The sequence below is a fragment of the Scyliorhinus torazame genome, chromosome 13, assembly GCF_047496885.1.
Source record: "Scyliorhinus torazame isolate Kashiwa2021f chromosome 13, sScyTor2.1, whole genome shotgun sequence".
In the NCBI taxonomy this organism is placed as follows: domain Eukaryota; kingdom Metazoa; phylum Chordata; class Chondrichthyes; order Carcharhiniformes; family Scyliorhinidae; genus Scyliorhinus; species Scyliorhinus torazame.
In genome coordinates this window covers 49,061,223-49,083,540 of record NC_092719.1, presented here as the reverse complement: position 1 = coordinate 49,083,540, position 22,318 = coordinate 49,061,223, and the positions used below count along the sequence as shown (strand labels likewise).

The window sequence follows — 22,318 nt, the reverse complement described above, 5'->3', positions numbered from 1 at the left end:
GAAATGGCTACTCAGTTGTACCTCACTACCAATAAAAGTGCAACCAAACAGACAGGTACCAACCTGGGAATTGAACTCTGTCATGACACAGACACATCCAGCCCAGTCAACCCTGCAATGTCTTCCTCACGAACATTTGTTAACTTGTATCAAAATTGGGAGGGATATTCCACAGACTAGCTGAGCCTGGCACAGAGATGATTGGGCGAGAACGACGGTCAGTTAATGCCACAGATGCTTCCATCCTGTTGTGCCCTGTCCTGCTGTGAGGACAGCCAAGCAGAGATAGTGTGAGTGCCTTTAAAGTTGTAAAATATCCCAAGGCGCTTTGCAAGAGAGTATTCAGACAAAAGTCCTCAAAGTTCACCCCTGACACCGTGAAGCCACCTGGCATCAGATCAAAAATGGGCCAGCCGATTAGCACCTACCTTAACTGATGAATCAATGTTCCACTTGAAATGAGCACTGAGAGTAGCAAAGGGCATTTGATCCATCAGTGACCTTCCTCCACCATAAAGTCCGAATTAGATCTTTTCTTGATGAGGCCACAATTTTCTGTTCCGTTTGTAATTTTTCAGATAATGCATAATACAGGCTTGGGCAGATAAGTGGTCGGTAATATATGTGCCAAATAAGTGCGAGGCAATGAAATTCTCCCCATGACATTCAGTGGAATTATTATAATCGGATTCCCCCCACCATCAATACCCTGGAAATCGCAACTAACTAATCCTTAACCGGAGCAACCAGATAAATACTGTGGCTACAAGAGCAGTTCAGGGGCTTAGTATTCAGTGGCGAGCACCTCACCTCCTGACTGTGCAGAACCTTTCTACCATTAATAAGTGGTGGAACATTCTCCACTTGCCTGGCTGAGTGCAGCTCCAAACAACACTCAAGAAGTGTGACACCATCCAAGTCAAAGCAGTCTACTTGATTGCCATCCCATCCACCACTTAAACATTCATCCCCTATGACTACTACTATGTTTTCTTTATTCATTGATGGGATGTGGGCATCGCTGGCCTGGCCAATATTTATTGGCCACCCCTAATTGCCCTTGAACTGAACTGAGTGGCATGCTAGGCTATTTCAGATGGCAATTAAGAGTCAATTACATTGCTGTGAATCTGGAGTCACGTGTAGGCCAGATCAGGTAAGGGTGGCAGATTTCCTTCCCTAAATAACAGTAGTAACTTCAATGCAGTGTTAATGTAAGACTACTTGTGACAATAATAAAGATTATTATTATTAGTAGTAAACCAGATGTGTTTTTACGACAATTGACAATGGTCATCATTAGACTGTGCCTTCAGCACCTGGGTTGCAGTGGTTCAAGAAGGCAGCTCATCCCCAAATTAATCTCAAGGGAGCTCGAGGTGGGCAAAAGGTGCTGACTTCACAGGCAATGCCTATATTCCATGATTGAGTAAAAGAAAACATTTTTTTTCCAATTCACTTGCTTTTTTTCCCCAAAATTCCTTAGATTCAGAAACCATCCTATCAGTTTGGAAGTTGGCAAATGTTACAAGACCTGTCAAGAAAGGAGAAAATAGTGAACTCCAGGCCAGTTAGCCTAACATCAGTTATTGGGAGAATTCTGGGATGTATTATTGAGGAAGCCTTAAATATGCACTCAGAAAAACATGGTATGATTAGAACAAGTCAATGTGGTTTTACTAAAGGAAAGTTCTGTTTTACAAATTTATTAGAGGATCTAACCAATAGGGTAGATAAAGGGGACTGAGTAGATGTTGTACACCTGGGTTTCCAAATGGCATTTGATAAGGTGCCCTGCAAGAGATTCATAGAAAAGATTTGGACATGATTTAACGGGGAACAAATAGAGTCCCGTTTTGGGCACATTTAGTGGGGTGATTCTCGCTCCCACACCTCCGCTATTAAATGGGACTCTTTTGTTTATAGCCCGGTGAGGAGGGCCCAGCCGAGGCCGCACTTACCTTCATTTCCTGCACTGAGAGCTCAGCTCCTCAGCGCAGGATGAGATCAGAGCACCATTTTTAAATGCTGCCCTGATCTCCCAATCTCCCCACTATGGTCCGCGGACATCCACGCCCCCCCCCCACCCCAACTTACCTATTCAGGGTCCTCGAGTCGAGCCTAGCAGGGTGGTACTGCCAGATGCCGGGTGGCAGTACCAAGATGACAGGCTGGTAGTGCCAATGTCCACTGGTCCATGTTTACGTTGAGTTTTCCAAGGGGCGGAGGTTCAAACCCAGGCCTCGAAGCATCAGCCACAGGCATATTTAAATGAAACTAACTGCACACTTAAATAGGTAAATCTGGATCCCGCCCAGTGAGGGCAAGATCCAGATCATGATGTATCATGAGATCTCGTTAGATGTCGTGAGGCATTCCGAGCATCGCAAAACAGTCTCATCGTACCACCAAGTTGGGCACAATGAGGCCGTTCGATCGCACCCAAATGCTCATTGAGTTGGGGTAATATGGATAGAGGATTGGTTAACAGATAGGAAGCATTGAGTGCATAAACAGCGCATATTCATGTTTCCAGGCAGAATAATGGAGTGCCACCATGATCAGTGCTGGGGCTTCAGCTATTTACAATCTATATTAATGTCTTAGTTGAAGAGACAGAGTAATGTATCTAACTTTGCCAATGATACGAAGCTAGGTGTGCGGAGGACACAGAGAAGCTGAAATGAGTTATAGATAAATAAAGTGAGTGGGCAACAAGATGGCGGATGGGGTATAATGTAAGGAAATGTCATGTTATTCACTTTGGTCATAAAAATAGAAAAGCAGAATATTTTTGACTAGATATGAAACTTATAATTGTTAATGTTCAAACATACTTGCAGAAAATGAGCATGCAGGTGCAGCAAGCAATTAGAAAGGCAAATGGCATGTTGGCCTTTATTACAAGGGGATTGGAGTACAGAAATAAATAACTCTAGCTACAATCTTGGCAAGATATTGGTGAAACAGTTTTTGTCTCCATATTTAGGAAAGGATATACTTACACTTCAATACAATAAATATTCACCAAATGAGTCCCTAGAGTGAGAGGGTTATCCTTTGATGAGAGGCTGAGTACTTGGTTTCATATTCTCCGGAGTTGGAAGAACAAAGATAATCTCATTGAACCGTCAAAATTCTGAAGGGGTTTGACAGGGTAATGGCTGAGAGATTGTTTCCGCTCGTCGGGGAAATTAAAACACGGGAGCACAGTCTCAGGAAGGGAGACAATCATTGAGGAAAGAGACAAGAAGAAATTACTTCATTCTAAGGGTGCTGGATCATTCGAATTCTCTACCCCAAAGGGTTGTGGATGCTCCATCACTGAATACACTTAAGACTGGATAGACGGATTTTGGTCTCTCAGGAAACCAAGGGATTTGGGAAATGGGACGGAAAGTGGAGTTGAAGCCGAAGATCAGCCATGATCGTATTGAATGGAGCAGGCTCGATGGGCCGTATGCTCAACTCCTGCTCTAAGGTACATAAAAGTCCTGCAGTGTTCTGACAAATCACTGTAAGAAAAAGAAAACATTAAACCTGTAAATATAACTTGATTTGAAAAAAGTAACACCAACACTACCAATGCTTAATATTAACAGTTTACTTAACAAAGCCTGTGTTAAACACGTCAGGCAGCACACCTGTCTTCCTTACTGTTAGAACATCAACAGCTTAGTCTGCACATCACCCAAATTAAATATTGCATTAAATAGCAAGTTTCTGGTTCCCAAAACATTTTAAGCACTTTGAAATTCTAAAAAGTATCCTCAATTACTAAACACTTCCAAGAATACTTTATCCATTTGATCTTACAAAGTCAAAAGAAGAAAACGAAATATTTATTGAGATATATACACAGAGCCTTAGGTAAAATGGGTATTATAACATCTGTAACAGAATGCCCACAAATGAAGTGGAATATTTCTTGGCGAACCCCCTGGTTGATGAGCCAGAGTAAGTAATTGAAGCTGTGGCTTCAGGAGTCAAGAACCTTAAATGGGTTTCAGTGGCTAATTTTGTGTGTGTGTGTGTGTGTGCCTCTCTCGCTCTGCTGTAATAATGACAAAACATACATTGCATTTTGTATTTACAGCATGAACATTTACTTCTTAGAAATTTCATATTGAGTAGATTATTTTCATTCTGTTATACTGGTTGAATGTTCAGTCGTGATATCAGATTGTCAATCCTTCCAAACACAAATATCTTCAAAAGGGTATGCCGCAAACAAATTCAGGTTTGACAAGTGGAAGCACAGGTCATTCCCACCACAGTGATGTTGCATTCTCGAGACATGGTTATGTATTTGAACATGAACATGAGGGTTCACCTGAGGAAGGAGCAGTGCTCCGAAAGCTAGTGATTCGAAACAAACCTGTTGGACTTTAATTTGGTGTTGTAAGACTTCTTACTGTCCAGAAAGACTGTGAGTCCTGTATTTCTGAAACTGCAGAGACTTGAATGAGTCCACATTGAAAACTGTAACTGGTTGAAACAGAAAACCTGGATCTGAAGCTTACTTTGAAGGAAGGTGTGCTTCAAGAAAGCCATCTGAAACAAAGATTATTTTCCTTTTACTTATTATTTACACCCCTCTCTTCCGCTCTGTGTTTGTTTGTCTTGTGTGTGTGTTGTGAAGGTGGGGGGAAAGTTAAAGTTGGAGATTAGGAATTAGATGATAGTTAACCAGCTGTATTTGCTGCATATTTTATTCTTGTTCTTGTTATAAATAAAAAGTAATTGTGTTGAAATATACAAACTTGGTGACTGTAATTATTGGGCAGCTAAGTGCCAAAGACTTCTGGTACCTTTCTAAGAACTATTGATTGATTCAATTGTGTTGTGACTTTGGGTCAAGGGAGGCTGGAATTGACCGCACCCTAGCTTACAATGACATATCAATGGTATTGAAAATCTAATCAAATGGTGAGGTTTAGATACCCCTAATTGCATACTTCTATATGAAGTGTATGTTATGCTGATATTATTCATATGTGAGAAGAAAATTTTGTTTGGAATATTTTAGAAGGGATAGTTGTCCTGTTTCAATGCACCAAATATAAAAGAACATTCATGTACAGACTAATTGGTAGCTAACCTTCCTAAACCTCAGTGATTTCACTGCTAAATGAGTCGGGGTGGGAAATTAGCAAGTGCAAAGGAAAAGCTGTAACAGAGCTGCATCTGAATAAAAGGTATAATTACTCTGACATTCTGCACACAAATGGAGCTGGAAGAATTTATTGAAGACTGAGCCTCGTCGAGGGATCTGACTTTCTTAATAGAGTTTACTTATGCACAACGGAACTTGACATTCTGCACTACTAGTAAAAAGTGACTCCCACACACTGTGCTTGGCTGCATTAAGGAGCTAATTTGTCTTCACCTGTGAAACAGTGCAGGTGGCCTCTGCGCCTTTGAGTTGGAATGATTGTGCTGTTCCCTGGATTACCGGAATCCAGTGCTTAACATCACAGGAGAGCTTCTGACAATTTTAATGAACTAGTCAGGACACTTCAACACGGTTTGATATTTTATCTTATTCCTATTTCAGAGATGTATCTTGTTATCCAATATAATAAATGTAAGAGGCTGTGTTCAGAAGTAGAACCCATCTCATCTGGATGCTATTCTCATTTCATGTAGAACAGTGTAGCTATCATCTTTCATTCCTATGACAACACGGAAGGCCGATTCACAGATAACTGTTGTCAAAAGTCTGCTGAGTAATTTTTGGGCTTTGGATGTGTTCCTTCAACTTCAGAAGGAGAAGGTTTTTTTTATATTGTCTCTATTGGCTATTTTCAATCCTTCCACCTTCTGGTAAAAGGCAGATTTTAATGGACAAAGCTAGTATAAATGACATGAATTGTTTAGATAATTTTGTACTATTTTGAAGCCCTAACTAATGAATAATCTCATTGAAATTACCTATTAGACTTTCTATATGCCCATTTTGATCTCTACATCCAAGGTCTTAGTGTTTGTGGGAACTTTGTGCAAAGACAAACTTACCATAACCCTGCCCAGCTTCAGTTTCCATGTTTAATTTAGCATAGTTCACTTTTATGACCATTTAGAGGCCAATCCGATTTGACTTCATTTGCACGTTTAATTTCCATAGTATTCAGCAGAGGTAAAATTTCCAGATATTATAATCATAAATAAGTGGTTTTACCTTGGCTAAGCATAACAAGATTTAACAAATCTGGCTCTAGTTCTTCCTAATAGTTATAATGTGGAAGCAGTCTGCTAACCTTATAGAGTAGCTACCCTTATATTAAGCAGTATTTTCAGTATTTGAATTTGAGTATTCCCTTGCTGGAGTAAAAAAAACAAAATAAACGAGATACCGTGAATATCCAGGTCAAACCCAAACCTAGCAGAGATGCTACTGCAGTCTGCAAAATTACTGGGTCAGCCTTTTGAGATATGTACAACTCACATTCTACTGACAAGCAATAATATGCAGCTTGTTCCCTGCACCATTCCCTTTCATAATTCATTATTCATTTTCTTTTACTGGAGCACAACTAAGGTCGGAACTATTACAAATGCAGGTTTGGGGTTTACAAAATCCACCTCAGTTAAAAAATCAATAAGGCTGCTTCTCCTCTATCCAACTCTAATTGAGCCTGTCCCGCCAGCAACTTAATTTTTTTAAGATTGGGGTGCCATTTCTAAAGGCTGCTGCAGATTAGATTAGATTTATTGTCACTTGTACTGAGGTAAAGTGAAAAGTATTGTTCTCTGTACAGTCCAGGCAGATCGCTCCACACATGAAAATATAGAACATACGATAAACACATGAAGATACATAATGAAAATACATAGACAGCGGGTGAAGTACACGGTATATAGTGCTACAACTGTAGAGAAGGTGCATAGAAAGATCAGTTCAGTCCATAAGAGGGCCATTCGGGAGTCTGGCAACAGCGGGTAAGAAGCTGTTTTTGAATCTATTGGTGAGTGTTCTCAAATTTTTGTGTCTTCTGCCCGATGGAAGAAGTTGGAAGAGGGAATAACCTAGGTGGGAGGGTTCTTTGATTATGCTGCCTGCTTTCCCAAGGCAGTGGGAGGTGCAGATAGAGTCAATGGACGGGAGGCGGGTTCGCATGATGGACTACGCTGTGTTCATGACTCTCTGTAGTTTCTTACGATCTTGGGCCGAGCAGTTGCAATACCAGACTGTGATGCAGCTATATAGGATGCTTTTTAAAGTAGATCTATAGAAATTGGCAAGAGTCGTTGTGGACATGCTGAATTTCCTTAATTTCATGAGAAAGCCTTGTGCTTTCTTGGTCGTTGCATCGACTTGATGGACCAGGACAGATTGTTGGTGATGTTTGCACCTAGGATTTTGAAGCTGTCAACCATCTCCACCTCGGCATCATTGATACAGACAGTACATAAAGGTAAAAGTGAAACAACGCCTGCCCCCCATACCCGCTCCCGTCCCCTGCCCCCACACACAGACACACACACACACACATGCCACACAACATCCCTCCAGCACGGGGAGTGCCAGGGGGCAGTGACAGGGTCCTGTCTGGGCATGATCCTCTTGTCCTGAGTGATGCACTCACCTGAGTTCATTCAGTGGATCTGCCCGCCAGGTGCATGCCATGGCAGACCAGTCGTAATTCTCACGCTGATATGAATGGATAACGCAATAGGGGGATTATCAGGTATAGAGGCCGACTGCTGCTTCTTTCGCCAGTAGGCTTGCTTGTTCCTGGAATCGTACAATTTATGTCCATCGAATAGTGAAGTACAATTTGCCGGTAAGAGTAGTACTTGGCACTGGCACTCTTCAGATGCAATTAGAGTTATAGGGCGGAACCCTCCCAAGACATTTCTAAGTAGTCTCTGGTGGTGTCCACTGGGTGGGTCGGCGATTTCCACTGGATGGGTCGGCGCAATCCGGAACGCAATCAACCATACTTGGACATTTTTTTGTAGGTGGTGAGTTTTGAACCAGCATTCAGTTAGGCGGGGACGAAACTCACCAGCAAGACTGGCAAGGGCGTCCTGATCTCAAAGTGACAGTAATGGTCTCCACCCCAACACAATCACTGGCATCAGGGCTTCAGTGCCACCCCCCACCACCATCGTTGGCAACTGGGCTTCAGTGGACCCCCCCCAACACCACATCGCTGGCATGAGGGGTTCAGTGCCCCCCCCCCACCTCCACCCCCACAGCACCACCATCATTGCTGATATCGGGGCTTCATTGCCCCCCACCCCTCCCCAGACTGCAATCTCCACCGGCATCAGCCACCTCTCCCCTCCTCTCATTCCCCAAGGCTTTCTGGCATTGCGGCCCTCTCAGTGGGCCTCCCCTTAGGCCCTCCTCCAAACGTTGGCATCAGACCCCTTCCCCAATCACTGGTACCAGCGCACACTCCCAGCCCTAGGTGAGTGGCATCCTGCTATAGGGTCACCAAAATCCCCCCTTACGCCCCCTTTCCAGGTACCGCCCCTTAGCCCCACCCCTTGGTAGTGCCAACCTGGCAGTGTCGGGTTGGCAGTGCCTGATATGTTCCTGACCACCCGAGGGCCACAATGACATCTGAGCGCCCCCCTCGCTCTCAGTGTGACCATCATATCTGGTCATATCTGGTCTCCAGTGATGCAGGCCAGTAGTGATTCCTGCTGGCTTCATGCTACGCCACCGGGGGTGGGGGTGGGGCGGATTACCAGGACTCGGAAGAATCTGGCTTCAAACAGTCTCAGCATATTTAAATTTGCTAATCTGGTTCACAGCCAGTGAGGATGTGACCAGATCACCTCAACTGCAGCGGGCCGGGAGCATAGCACACTGTTCCGTTCCCGATGCAAATCCTGTTTTGGGTCCCTCTCACTATTCTATCGACTTAGCAGGTTTTGCAATGGGTGCAACATGGTCGGAGAATTGCCCCGATAATCTTTACACTTTGCTGTTGATTACTTTTCACAACTACTTCAGGATTTATGTTGAATGACGCTATATTGTCAAACTGCCTGATGTGTAAATAAGGCACTATAACAATTAATATGTTTGATTAAGAACCCTGAAGTAATATATTTTGTCACACAATTATGTTATTGTTATAATGTTTTTACATTTTTAGTAAGGCTTATCAGCTCAGAGAATATCATAAACATTTCTGCAGCAACAAAATAATATACATTGAACTAATTTAGGATTTTTCATTCATTTTGGAATCAATGTTGACAATGTTAACACACAGGCTACTGAATTTCCTCTGCCATTTACTTATTAGAGTGAGAGTTGTACTTCAGGGAGAGCTTTGTCTGGGGCCGCTAGCCTCAAACTGGAATCGTGATGACCTGTTGAATCGGGTATGAAGGTCAATTCGGAATTCTTGCCAAGAGTTAAATCCGGTGTGGGTTTGCCAGCCCACCCCGCCGATCCCGATGAGGTTCCCATTGTCATCGATCAGGTTCTTGCCCAGAGTGGGCGAGAACATGCTAACTCCTAATTTACATTCAACTGAATGTAGTTACCGTGCAGGAAGCCTTGTCTTAGTGCTGTCCCTGCATCTGCTCTTTCTAGGAAGCCCTAAACTGCTGTTAGAAAGAACACCCGCTCAAAAGAGGAAGGACTTCAGACTTAATGGACCATGAAGAGCTATAAAGGCAAAGTTTATTCCTCCTTCAAAACAGCCTGGACCTGTCAATCAAGAGGCTTGTAAAAGGTAATGACTGTGAAATTGAATGTGAACAATACAGTTCAAAGCTTTTAGACTTCTCAGCATGCTCAGATGCATGTCGAGTTAACAGGGAATGAAATTGAATGAAAAAAGCACTTCAAAGGTTTTAACATATTAAAGGGATTTTACCTTCATATGATAGATCATTGATATTGGCATGCCGGGAGAGATAACAAAAGGTTCCAAAACATCAGAGGGAAGACTTTTAACTATAACCTGACATGCTGAAAGATAGTTTAATGGTTTTCAGAATTACAGAGGGAGGACCAGCCACACGTTCCCTATCCCAGAAAAGACCCACGTCCTGAACCCCTCCAGCCCAAGACCCCATCCCACCTTCCCTGAAGGATCCCCCCATCAGCACCTGGAGATAAGTGCAGAGGGGGGTACTCACTCCCTTGCACCCCCCCCCCCTGGAGCCTACAGTGCCAAGTTAGCACTGCCAAGGGATGGGGCCTGAAGGGCAGGACTGAGGGGGAGGGTTCAAAAGGGGTGACTGAGGGGAGACTGAAGGGGGTGGCATTTGGTGAACCCATAAACTGGTGTCGCTTACTTGGGGAGGGAACTTTGCCAATGATTGGGGGGGCTGCAATATTATTCTGGGTTGCCCTTTAAACATGGCGCTCCGATTTCTGATGAGCGGCCCAAAAGCTTTCCTCGACAACTAACTGAACAAAAACTTTAATTTGTAATTATTTTTGATGAGTAAGAAAGATTGCCTTGTTGGCTTATCAATAGAAAGCTGCTGACCATTAGACTCAACATTATTGTAATTTTTAAAGTATATGCCTTTCCCTTCCTGACAACATTAATCTGCTAGCCTGGAAAACCTAATGGCCACATACCTCGATGTCCTAATGCTCCGCATATTCCTTGCTCTTCTGAATCCCCCCATTTACCTCGTCATCCTGCAACCAAGTAACCCTCTGATTGCTTTTAAAATGCTTTGCCAGTATATCGACTCCCTTCTCCACTCACTCTTGCATCAAGAATTGAATTTAGGGAACAAAGACAAGAGAAAAGAGAAAGGTCAATTTAGAAAACGGATGATTAAAGGTGAGAGGGAGGTTGGGAGTGCCTCATTTCCCCGGCACTGTTCTCTGAACCTGGTTCTCATTACAGATACTGTCAGGGGGCAGACTTTAAGGCCTGTGAAAAGGGAAGGTGGAAGCATTATCTTGTCCATTGGGCAGTTTTTTCAAGAATCACCACCTAGTAACATAATGACATTTCAATTATCATTTACAATTGGACAAAATGCCTTGTTGCTGAGGGAGAAAATCAATTTGTACTCCTGACAGTTGGAGAGGTCATGTTAAACCTCTTGAACTCTGCAGTGATCACAAGGCCGACCTTTGCGTGCCCATACTCACCGCTTTAGCCCACACCGGGACGATTATTGAGTATGATCACACGGTGAACTCATTCTTTCACCAGGCGCTATCCATGACTGACAGGCACTGCAGGACACTGAGTACAATATCAAGCTGAATGTGACGATTGCTATTTGAATTACACATTATTGATTTTAGTTCAGACAGGAACATTACCCAGTGCCACAGATCTTCGCTACAAAACAGAACATGAGTGGACTTAGGGACATGAAACCACGTTCCAGCAGACAGGTGCGCCATTTGATAATATTTGTTTAAAATTGCAAAACTAGCACTCTTGGAAAAAGTTTGGCAGAGCTGCCAATTAAACTTGTGAGAAACAGATGTTACGAACAATGGCAAAAATAGTGCAGCCGACAAATTTCTGCAGTGCCAGTGCTGCGCATGTCTACAATTTTGACAGGAGAAATGAGAAAGCTGTCAGCCCTTACAAAAATACCCCATTAAAAATCCTCCAGGAGCCTACTTAATTCTTGCCCCTTGTGGGAACCATCGAATACAACCCGAAAATCAATCAGACCACATTGAACCAAGAATTGATTTTTAAGTCAAGGATGCCAAGAGTACTTCAAACTGAAGCTTTTTATCACATGTACCACAACTATTTTCATCTGTTGTTTGTCTTTTTATTATCTTTCAGTATTCCTCATTGCATCCTACTTATTTTTAAAATCATTAATATTTTGTGGAACATTTTTATAGCACCTACAAATTATTCAGTCAAATTCTGTTTCCTTTCAAAACAAAATATATTTTAAGGGGAACATGATGACAGGTCAGCTAATTCTGTTGGCCTGTGACTGTTTTCTCATCTCAAGGAAGCAGGTGCTTATTCAGAGGGATAGGGGTTTTTCTTTCTAATGGAAAGGGCTGCAAGTTTGTATTTGTGTTTGCGTGTCTTTTTATAATGCAGGAAGAGATTTTTAAAAAAAATTCATTCATGGGACCTGGGCGTCGCAGGCTGTGTCAGCATTATCACGGCATGGTAGCACAGTGGTTAGCACTGTTGCTTCACAGCTCCAGGGTCCCAGGTTCGATTCCCGGATTGGGTCACTGTCTGTGCGGCGTCTGCACGTTCTCCCCGTGTCTGCGTGGGTTTGCCCGGGTGCTCCGGTTTCCTCCTACGGTCCAAAGACGTGCAGGTTAGGTGGCTTGGCCATGCTAGATTGCCCTTAGTGTCCAAAAAGGTTACGGCGATAGGGTGGAGGTGTGGGCTTAAGTAGGGTGCTCTTTGCAAGGGCCTGCAGACTCCTTCTGACCTTTAAATTCCATGATTCTATGATTACCTATTCCTAACTGGCCTTGAGGGGGCACATTGCTGTGGGTCTGGAGTCACATGTAGGCCAGACCAGGTAAGGATGGCATATTTCCTTCCCCAAAGGACATTTGTGAACCAAATGGGCTTATACGACTGTCGACAATGATTTCATGGTCTTCATTAGACTTTTAATTCCAGATTTTTCATTGAATTCAAATTTCAACATTTGTAGTGGTGGGATTCGAGCCGAAGTCCCCAGAGCATCACTCTGGGTCTCTGGTTTACTAGCCCAGTGACAATACCACTACGCCACCTGCTCCCCATAATGAGCAATGTATGAGAATTGAAATTGTCAATCGCCAAATCCGTTCAGTTAAATGTTTTAAACTAGTCATGCTTTAATTAGATTTGGTTCCTCAGGCAGGTACAAGATTTGCTTTTACTTCAATGTTACAATTACTATGGAAACATAAACTACAATAGCCTCACAATTTGTGCTTTACCAGGCGCCGAGTTATAAACAGATGGAAAGCCAGCCACAGTTGTGCCCAATTTGCATCTATGTGTGAATTCAGTATTCTTCTATCAGGCTACACTGAAGTACAGCTACTCAAATGATATTATAATGAAAGTATGGGTCACTTCCTCTCTGAGGCGGGCCATCTCTCCCCCATAACACACAATTTAGGAAGCAGGTAAGTAGTACATGATTCATCACTATTGCCTTTTACTTTATTTTCATCCTGTATTCCATTCTAACTGCCATTATTCCTGCACTCTGTACTTCAGAGTATCTGTTTTTCTTTATCTTTCCATTTCCGGATTTCGACAACTCTCCAATTTGCACTTTTCATGCTGTAAGAAATGAAAACATTTTCTCTTCTAAAGAATATTGTTTCAATGAAGGTGAAGCACATTGGAGCATGGAGTGGCAAGGCAGGAGTTGTGCTCATAATCATTTTCTAAATCCTCATGCTCGGTGCATTGCTGTGGCAAGTACAAGTGGAGACTGGGTTGCTTCCCGAGGGAAGCAAAAATCAAAGAGTGATGGCAATCAGATGTGTTCCTACAGATTTCAGTTCTATACAGAATAAGGAGGCTGCAAAGCTGTCTGTTGTCTCTGTGGTGGTTGCCAAATGGCCGGAGGACACCAAGCAATGAGGACAATAAAATTGTCAACCTAAAATTAAGAAAACAGTACCCTTTGAGAATAAAAGAACTGAGATGCATTTGTTTGTGCTCTAAGCAATCTGAATATAATCGTAACTAATCCCTGTGCTAAGTCAATAAAATTCTGATTATTTTGATCCAAAATAGCAATGAAGTTGAGAGACTTTAAAAACTTGCCCCCCCCCCCTCCCCGTGGCCAAATGCTGAACTACGACATCACAATTGATGTAATAATGTTCACATGGTGACATAGCATTTTTTATGACTGAAATTTATAAAAAGAAGAAGGAAGTTCTGTGGATTGTAAATACACACCCTACCTAGGACCTTTGAAAAATATGAACTGGTTTATATGCCAAATACCTTTGGCATGTGCTGTTAACTAATACCGGGGTCTGGATTCTCCGCAGCCTGACGCCGAAATCGCGGCTGGCCCCAGGGTGGAGAATTCAGCTTGACGCCATAATCGGGCCCGCCGCCGGTTGGCCGATTCTCTGGGCACCGAAAATCGGCGTCACCATGGAGTACGCTGCACCGCCGGGAGCCATTGCCAGAGGCCCACTGAGTAATCCTCTGCTCCCGACCGGCTGAGTTCCCGATGGCGTGGAACTAACCTGCTATTGCCGGTCAGGATGCTCGCGTGGCGGCTGCAGACTCAGTCCGCGGTCGTCCTGACCGGGTGTGGCCGGATTGGACACCAGAGGGGGCGTTATAAACGGCCGGAGCATTAATGTGCAGGGGTTGAGGCTCGGGCGTGTAGCTGATCGGGGGGTCTCTTTCATCGGTCTGGCTCCGCGGTCCGAGTCCTCCATGGAGGCCGCCGCCGTGCGCATGCGCGGCCTCTGACCTGGAAGTGCGGGAGCCCGTAATCTGCAGCAAAAGCTGTGAGATTCACTTCGGGTCCCTGCTAGCCCCCTGCAGGGCTTGGAATCTGTTTAACATTTTTGCAGGAATTTCAGGAGTAAAACTCCACCGATTTAACACCGGTGTGGGACATAATCTCAATAATGGAGAATCCAGCCCCCTTTCTGTGCAACTGTTTCAGTGCCTATCTGGCCTACAAATTGAAATGGAGTCTCCTAAAGATAATGGAATAGAGACATGGTTAAGTTTGAAACTGTAACCTCCTGCAAAATGCATTTTGAATGGTGTTAAGGTAAACGGTAAAGTCACCATAGTCCCAGATTATCATAGAATTTACAGTGCAGAAGGAGGCCATTCGGCCCATCGAGTCTGCACCGGCTGTTGGAAAGAGCACCCTACCCAAGGTCAACACCTCCACCCTATCCCCATAACCCTGTAACCCCACCCAACACTAAGGGCAATTTTGGACACTAAGGGCAATTTATCCTGGCCAATCCACCTAACCTGCACATCTTTGGACTGTGGGAGGAAACCGGAGCACCCGGAGGAAACCCACGCACACAAGGGGGAGGATGTGCAGACTCCGCACAGACAGTGATCCAAGCCGGAATCGAACCTGGGACCCTGGAGCTGTGCAGCAATTGTGCTAATCACTCTGCTACCTTGCTGCCCAGATGACCATAGGCTGCTTCCCCCTTTGAGGGAAAGCTGACTGGTGGTGATTTAACCGGAGGATCAACACACCACAGGAAAGGGTTAAGGTTGAGAAGGCTTTGTAATGATGTATTATCTATGTGGTGAATGTCTTGGGTCAATTGTGCAAAGTTTATTGCATCTTAAAAATGGCTGACGCACCTGAATTGCAATCTGTGGGACAAAATAAAGTCACGATTGGCTGAAGTATCTAACATGGAAAAAAAAATGAATCAGACTTTACAATCTCATGATTTCTGTTCTATTCACTAGCAATTGACCAATCAACAAGGTACAAAAATAATTAATGAATAGTGCCATTTGCCACAAAAACTAATAGTTCTTTCCAAGCCTTTTGAATGGCTGTCTTTAATGCACGTGAACATCAATATGTACAGCTAAAGATTATCCTTAGAGACCACAATAAAAATGTAAATATCTAAACAATGTAGTCGACAAACAGGTAAATTACCTGTAAACCTAATACCCACTGCAACAAAGCTGGTGCTAATATTTTTCTCCCCTGAACCCATCCCGACATCAGGAACCTGGAAGTTGGCTGGCTCAAATCCTGAAGTATGTTTTGTTAGGCTGCGATTTAACGGACTGAAACAGAGTCCCGTGCAGAGCATGTTTAGCTGGACGTTTCCCGGCGAGAAAGACCACACTATCAAATGGGACTCTGCTTCATTTCGGAGTTTCAGCGAGGTACACCCTGTTGAGGCCGCACTCAATCTGCTCGGCAGTGCAGACCCCCCCACCGCAGCCTCCAAACCCCCCAATGCCCCAACTCACCTATAAGGGGGTTGCACCCAACCTCATAAGGGCTGGGCACCCCTGGGCCTGATCCTCAGTGCGAACAAAATGTCATCCAAGCACTTTGGCACTGCCGGCCTGCCACAATGGCAGTTTCCCTGCCAGTGCCACCTGGCACCCTGGCCTGGCAGTGCCAGGGTTCCTAGGTGGCATCAGGGGTGCCAGGATACCATGCTACCCAGAGCCCAAGCAACCAGGTGCCCCGATCACCTGGGAGACCCCCCCCCCCCAAGTGCCGGTACACTTGGACCCTGTGCAGATCAGTACTAACCGGCGCTTGCACTGGTTCGCCGAGGCATGGGGGTTAGATCCCGCACCTTGGGTATATCCGGTGAGGGTATATTAAAGTGATGTTTACTGCAACACTTTAAGATGCAAGTTTGCCTCATCTAGATCCCGCCCCTTGTGAGCGGTATCTAGATCGCATTGTCTCACGAGATCTAACGGAATGAATTCCATTTGCCACTTCTCCGCCCACTTGACAGATGATTAATATATCCCTGCAATCCACAGCAATTGTCCTTCACAATCAGCCACATGGCCAATTTTTATTTCATTTGCAACCTTCCTAAACATGGCCCTTCCATTAAAATCTAAACCCACTGAAACATACCACGAGAAGCAAAGGGCCTAATATTGAGGCCTATGGAACTGCAATGGAACCAGACCTCACAAAAAACACCTGTTTATCCGTCAGACAATTGCACATTCCATTCAAAGAACCCAACTGAAGCTGCAGATCCACAACCTCTATGGTGACATCCCTCCCCACAATCACTTATGTGGCAATCCCAGGACCAGTCATGTGAACTCTGTCTTATTTCTCCCTTACCCAAGTTTCTTTGCCAAAGGAAGTTTTTATATATGCTGCTGGATAGTCTGACCACCCAATGCAAATAACTATCTCTAACCCAATGCATGTAGTTTGTGTGATCTGGACAGGAAATATAATTGGTAGACATTCACTGAAGGAGCTTGTCTATCCATAAAGGTGAAAGATGATGGGCGCGATTCTCTGCTCCCGCGCCGTTTCAAAGAATCGCCTGGGTCACCAAATATTCCTGCGACACCGGTCCGACGCCCTCCCGCGATTCACGGAAGAAGCGAGATCGGCACAATCGCGTTTCTCACGGTGCGGTCCAATGAATCGCCAGAGACAGCCAAAATGGCGATTCACCGGTACACCCGCGATTCTCAGTGCCGGATGGGCCGAGCGGCCTGCCCAAAATGGCGGGTTCCCCCCGGCGCCGTCCACACCTGGTCGCTGCTGGTGGGAACATCGCGGGAACGCTGGGGGGGCGGCCTGCGGGGGGGGGGGGGGGGGGATCCTGCACCGGGGGGGCCTCAAATGGAGTCTGGCCCGTGATCGGTGCCCACCGATCGTCGGGCCGGCCTCTCTGAAGGACGACCTCCTGTCTTCCGCAGCCCCACAAGATCCGTCGGACATTTTCTTGCGGGGCGGACTCAAGGATGACCGCAACCGCGCATGCGCGGGTGACGCCAGTTATGCGCCGCCGGCTGCGTCATGTATGCAGCACTGCCTTTACCCGGCGCCAAGGCCTGGCACGCGTAAATGACGTGGCGCCTCTCCTAGCCCATTTTCGGGCCCTGAATCGGTCGGGATAGGGGCCGTTTCGCGCCGGCGTGAACCTCGATGGCGTTCACGATAGTGCGAACACTCTGTCTCCATTTTCTTTGAGACTACTCAATTTGAATGTAACACAGGCCTGAACTTTTGCTTTCTGAGTCGTGAGAGCAGAGTTTGGATAATTTCAAACCTCCCCACCGTGAAGGAGAATCGCTGGGGTTCGGCGTGAATCCCGCCCCGTCATCCTCCCAATTCTCCTGCCCCCCAAAAACGTTCCGGCATGAGTTGCGCTGCCCGCCTCGGAAAATGGCGGGGTCCAGCGCGACTCAAGGGGCGCCGGGGCCGCCCGAATTCTGCGGCCCGCGATGGGCCGAAGTCCCGCCCGCGTAAATCAGAGTAGGTCCCTTACCGGCGGGACTTGGTGGCGCGGGCGGACTCCGGCGTTCCTGGGGGGTCGCGGGGAGATCTGGCCCCGGGAGGTGCCCCCACGGTGGCCTGGCCCGTGGTCAGGGCCCACCAATCCGCGGGCGTGCCTGTGCCGTGGGGCACTCTATTTCTCCGCATCGGCCGTTGTTGTCCTCCACGATGGCCAATGCGGAGACAAACCCTCCCGCGCATGTGCGAGGTTGACGCCAGCAAGCGCTGGCGCTCCCGCGTGTGCGCCGACTCGCGCCGGCCGGCGGAGGCCCTTCGGCGCCAGTTGACGTGGCGCGAGTCGCGCACGCACAGGTGCGCCAGCACATGCTGGCGTCATCCTTTCCTGCCGGCCGGCGGGGCACCAACCACTCCGGGGCGGGCCTAAGCCCTTAAGGTGCGGAGGATTCCGCACCTTTGGGGCGGCCTGACGCCGGAGTGATTCACGCCGCTCTGTCCCGCCGGGACCCCCCACCCCACCGGGTATGGGAGAATCCCGCCCCTGATCTGAGAGAAAGTGCCCAGGAAGTTAGGATTTTAGTTCTGAGTTCTGAGTCAGGCTAGGCACCCCCCGGAGTGGTTGCAGAGGCTTCTGTGCGGAGGCGAGCTGGGTTGGAAACCTGCTTCTTTGTCAAAGATTTTTTTTTGAACGCATTAAACAAAAAACAGCCCTCACCCATCAAACTCCCTGCACCCTCTCCCCCCCTCCCATGGCCTCTCGCCCCCGATGGAAACTGATGCCCCTCCATCTAGCCCTTCATAACCCCTTTTACCTTCCATGCCAACCTAAACCCTCCAGCTATCTCCTCATGGCCCCATATATACTCCATGTCAACCTATGCCCCTCTACTACCCCGATGACTATTTATAGACTCTTTGCCTAATGAATGCCAACTCAAACCAACCCATATGCCTCACCCACCGCCTGTTTCCCTGACACCAACCATGCTAACTCATCCAGTATCCACCATGGGTAGACATCAGGAGCCGAGCTGAGATTAAATCAAATAAAGTTCCAAGTGTCTGCAGAAAATGTTATTTTTTAAAAAGAACACTCATTCATAAAACCCATTCACAACATTATTATCTTTCGACCAAATAATCACTTGTAAGAGCAAATATTCCATTCAAATTTGTTAATACTTCCAAAGGGCAGCTTTATCTCTTCCAAAGGGAGCCTCAGCTCTCCCCAAAATGTCCTGAGGCCATATCCAAAGTGATACTCTACCTCTCCAAAAGTGTACTACACGTCTCCAAAAGGCTGCACCAAGTTTAGACCTGCTCCTACCAGCTCCAATTTACGCACATCATACTTCACACACCTAGGTCCCCCAAATCAGACATTTATGGAGATAGCTGCTGATTTATATGGGTGCAAAATGTGACCCACCCCCATTCTTGGCCCAAAACAAAATGGTCGGTGACGTGTTCGCGGGCCGGACTTCTGGATTTCGACCTCTTCTGCCATTTTCACAATGACGGTGAGGCTCTCTGTCATTACAAAACTATAGGCTATAAGTTGAATACTTAATACCCCAACTTTTTACATATATATATATAGGTTTACTGATCTGGACCTGCTAAAAATCATATGCTCATTATTTCTATGTCAGTGCCATCACAGTGGAATCACCTACATCCCAAACTGAGGCAGAACATAGAGGTGTACTCAGATATTTAGCAAAACCCATCCCTTGCTGAACCATGGCAACAATGTAGCAACACCTTTGGGATCGCAGTTGCGGCTACATTCTGGTTGGGATTTTCTCAACACAGGGCCATTCCTGATGTTGTAACCAGAACTTAACATCATTGGGAAAATGTTAAGAGTTCATTAAAAAGGATGTAATAGCAGAGCATTTAGAAATGCATTGTATAGCCAAGCATCAGCAGCATCAGCATGGCTTCATGAAGGGAAAATCATGCCTGAAAAATGTATTAGAATTCTTTGAGGTGGTAATGAGCAGGAGAATTAGTAGGTGTAATATACTTCGATTTCCTAAAAGCGTTCGATAACATACCGCACAAAACATTACTGAATAAAGATAAGAGCCCATGGTATTGGCGGTAATATATTAGCATGGATAGAGGATTGGCTAACTGATAGAAGACATAGAATTAGGATAAGAATGGTATTTTCAGGAAAGTAACCTGTGACGAACGGAGTGCCGCAGGGATCAGTGCTGGGGCCACACTTATTTACAATACATATCAATGTCTTGGATGAGGGAAGTGAATGTACCATTGCCAAGTTTGCAGATGACATTAAAATAGGTGGGAAAGCAAATGGTGAGGATGACACAAAGTCTACAGAGGGATATCGACAGGATAGGTGAGTAGACAAAACTTGGCTATTGTAATATAATGTAGGAAAATGGAAAGTTATGTACTTTGGTAGGAAGAAGAAAGGAGCAGAATGCTATTTAAATAGAGAAAGGCTGCAGAAAGCGGCAACATGAGGATTTGGAAGTCCTCGTGCATAAATCACAAAAAGCTAGCATGCAAGATCAGCAGGTAATTGGGAAGGCAAATGAAATGTTTGCCTTCATTTCGAAGGGAATGGCGGATAAATAGGGAAGTCTTGCTAAAACTATACAAAGCATTAGTTTAGACGTTTTCTTTCCGGGGATCCATTTTTACCAACCGGCCAACCTTTGGAACCCAACCCGGCCGACCTTCGCGACCCACGCCGGCTGACCTTCGCGACCCACGCCGGCCGACCTGCGCGACCCACCATTTTCTCTTACATAGTTTGCTGCTGACAAAAATGGAGGAAATGGTTTTGGGTCCCTTTGACCCTCGTACACGCTCCTCCAATGGAACCTGTTGGATGAAGGGGAAGCCTTCTGGTGTCGGAAAGTATGGAGTCTCCATCTGTCCAAAGTTCTGCATTTTTTTCCTGTAAAATGTTATCAAATTAAAATTCCCCCGAACTTGTAAAAAAAAATGAAAAAAAAAATTAAATGAATAAAATACATGAATAAAATGAATAAAACCCCTCTGAACTTGTAAAACAAAAAGCTGCAACCGTTTTTTAAAAATGGCCGCACTGCGCATGTGTGCCTGATCATCGGCGCGCATGCGCATAGTTTTACGCAGGTGCACCGATGGCCGGGCACGCATGCGCAAGGCGGACGATTTTTAAAAATATGTTTGTGGCCATTTTGAAGGCCGCTTGCAGCCGGTGTTATTAAAAGCCGGCTGCTGCGGCTGATTCGGGCGATCGAGAGTGCCGCGAAGGACGGCTCCGCGACCCTCCCGATACCCACCCGCAACCCACCCGCGGGTCGCGCCCACGTGTTTGAGGAACACTGGTTTCGACCATACCAAGAATACAGTGGCCCCTTATCTTGTGGGACCAGAGGGCATAATCTCAGAGTAAGGGGTCACCCATTTAAGACAAGGATGAGGAGGAACCTCTCTCTGAATTTGTAGAATTCGTTACCGCAGGGGGCTGTAGAGACTGGGTCATTAAGCATGTTCAAGGCTGAGATAGATACATTTTTAATCAGTAAGGGAATCAAGGGTTATGGGGATAAGGTGGGAAAGTGGAGTTGAGGATTATCATGTCAGATCAGTTATGATCTCATTGAATGGAGTAGCAGACTCTCTGAATGGCCGACCTGTGCTCCTGTGTCTTATGGTCTTATGGTGACCATGCATCACTTCTTGTTTCTCTCTTTTTACCTTTTCCCATGCCACTGTAACTAAAATTCAGAGTGCCAGTGACGTGTTAGCAAAGCATATTTGATTTACCAGATGCGGAAGCTTCTCATGGTTGAAATCCATTTTCAGCTGACCATGTTGCACCTACAGGTGGCCAATTAAAGAGTGTCCTGGCCAAACAGGGAAGCCATGCATCATTGGCAGAACTTTCTTCCTCAACTACAATTCAATTAACATAAGACTTGAGAGCATAAAGGTGTCAGGGGTGCTTCAGAAAATTAAATCTCATTTGTAAATATTTCCCATTGCATTGTGTCAGAGGGCTAAGACTTCATGCTGTATTTTTATTAAAATATACTTCGATATCATCATGGCCAATTTCTAAAATTTTAAAAACTGCACAAGGACTCTTTTAATATGGTTGAATCTATGTCTGTCACAACCCTCGAGCAATAGGAGCTAATAGTTAATATGACAATATCGCAGAAGCATGAACCATTTTACCTCTGAAGAGACCCTAATGACCACTGTGGGCTGCATAGATCAGATTCAAATGGAACTATACAAAGGCCATCTGCTTTTCATAAGCCAGGCCTGGCCAACTGGCATCTCCGTGTGGAAGTGAACTCTGCTGGAAAAGGAAATTATCCAGCTTCAGTTTTTAATCTGCCGACCTTTGTGAAAGGAATATTTCATTAGACTTTGATTCTGGACTCTGGACATACATGATCAATGA

General features: G+C 45.4%; 1 protein-coding gene across 3 annotated transcripts in view; it reads left to right on the top strand.

Annotated features, from left to right (window-relative positions):
- The window catches only part of LOC140388005 (chemokine-like protein TAFA-5), a 1,047,435-nt gene that overhangs the window by 931,666 nt on the left and 93,451 nt on the right, over window positions 1-22,318 (top strand). Inside the window, exon 4 of one of the 3 annotated variants that reach the window (XR_011934057.1) lies at window positions 9,563-9,704. The exons of the other annotated variants lie outside the window; for them this stretch is intronic. The gene's annotated coding sequence lies outside the window, so the exon portion shown is untranslated. The remainder of the gene's footprint in view (window positions 1-9,562; window positions 9,705-22,318) is intronic. 3 annotated transcript variants of the gene reach the window in all.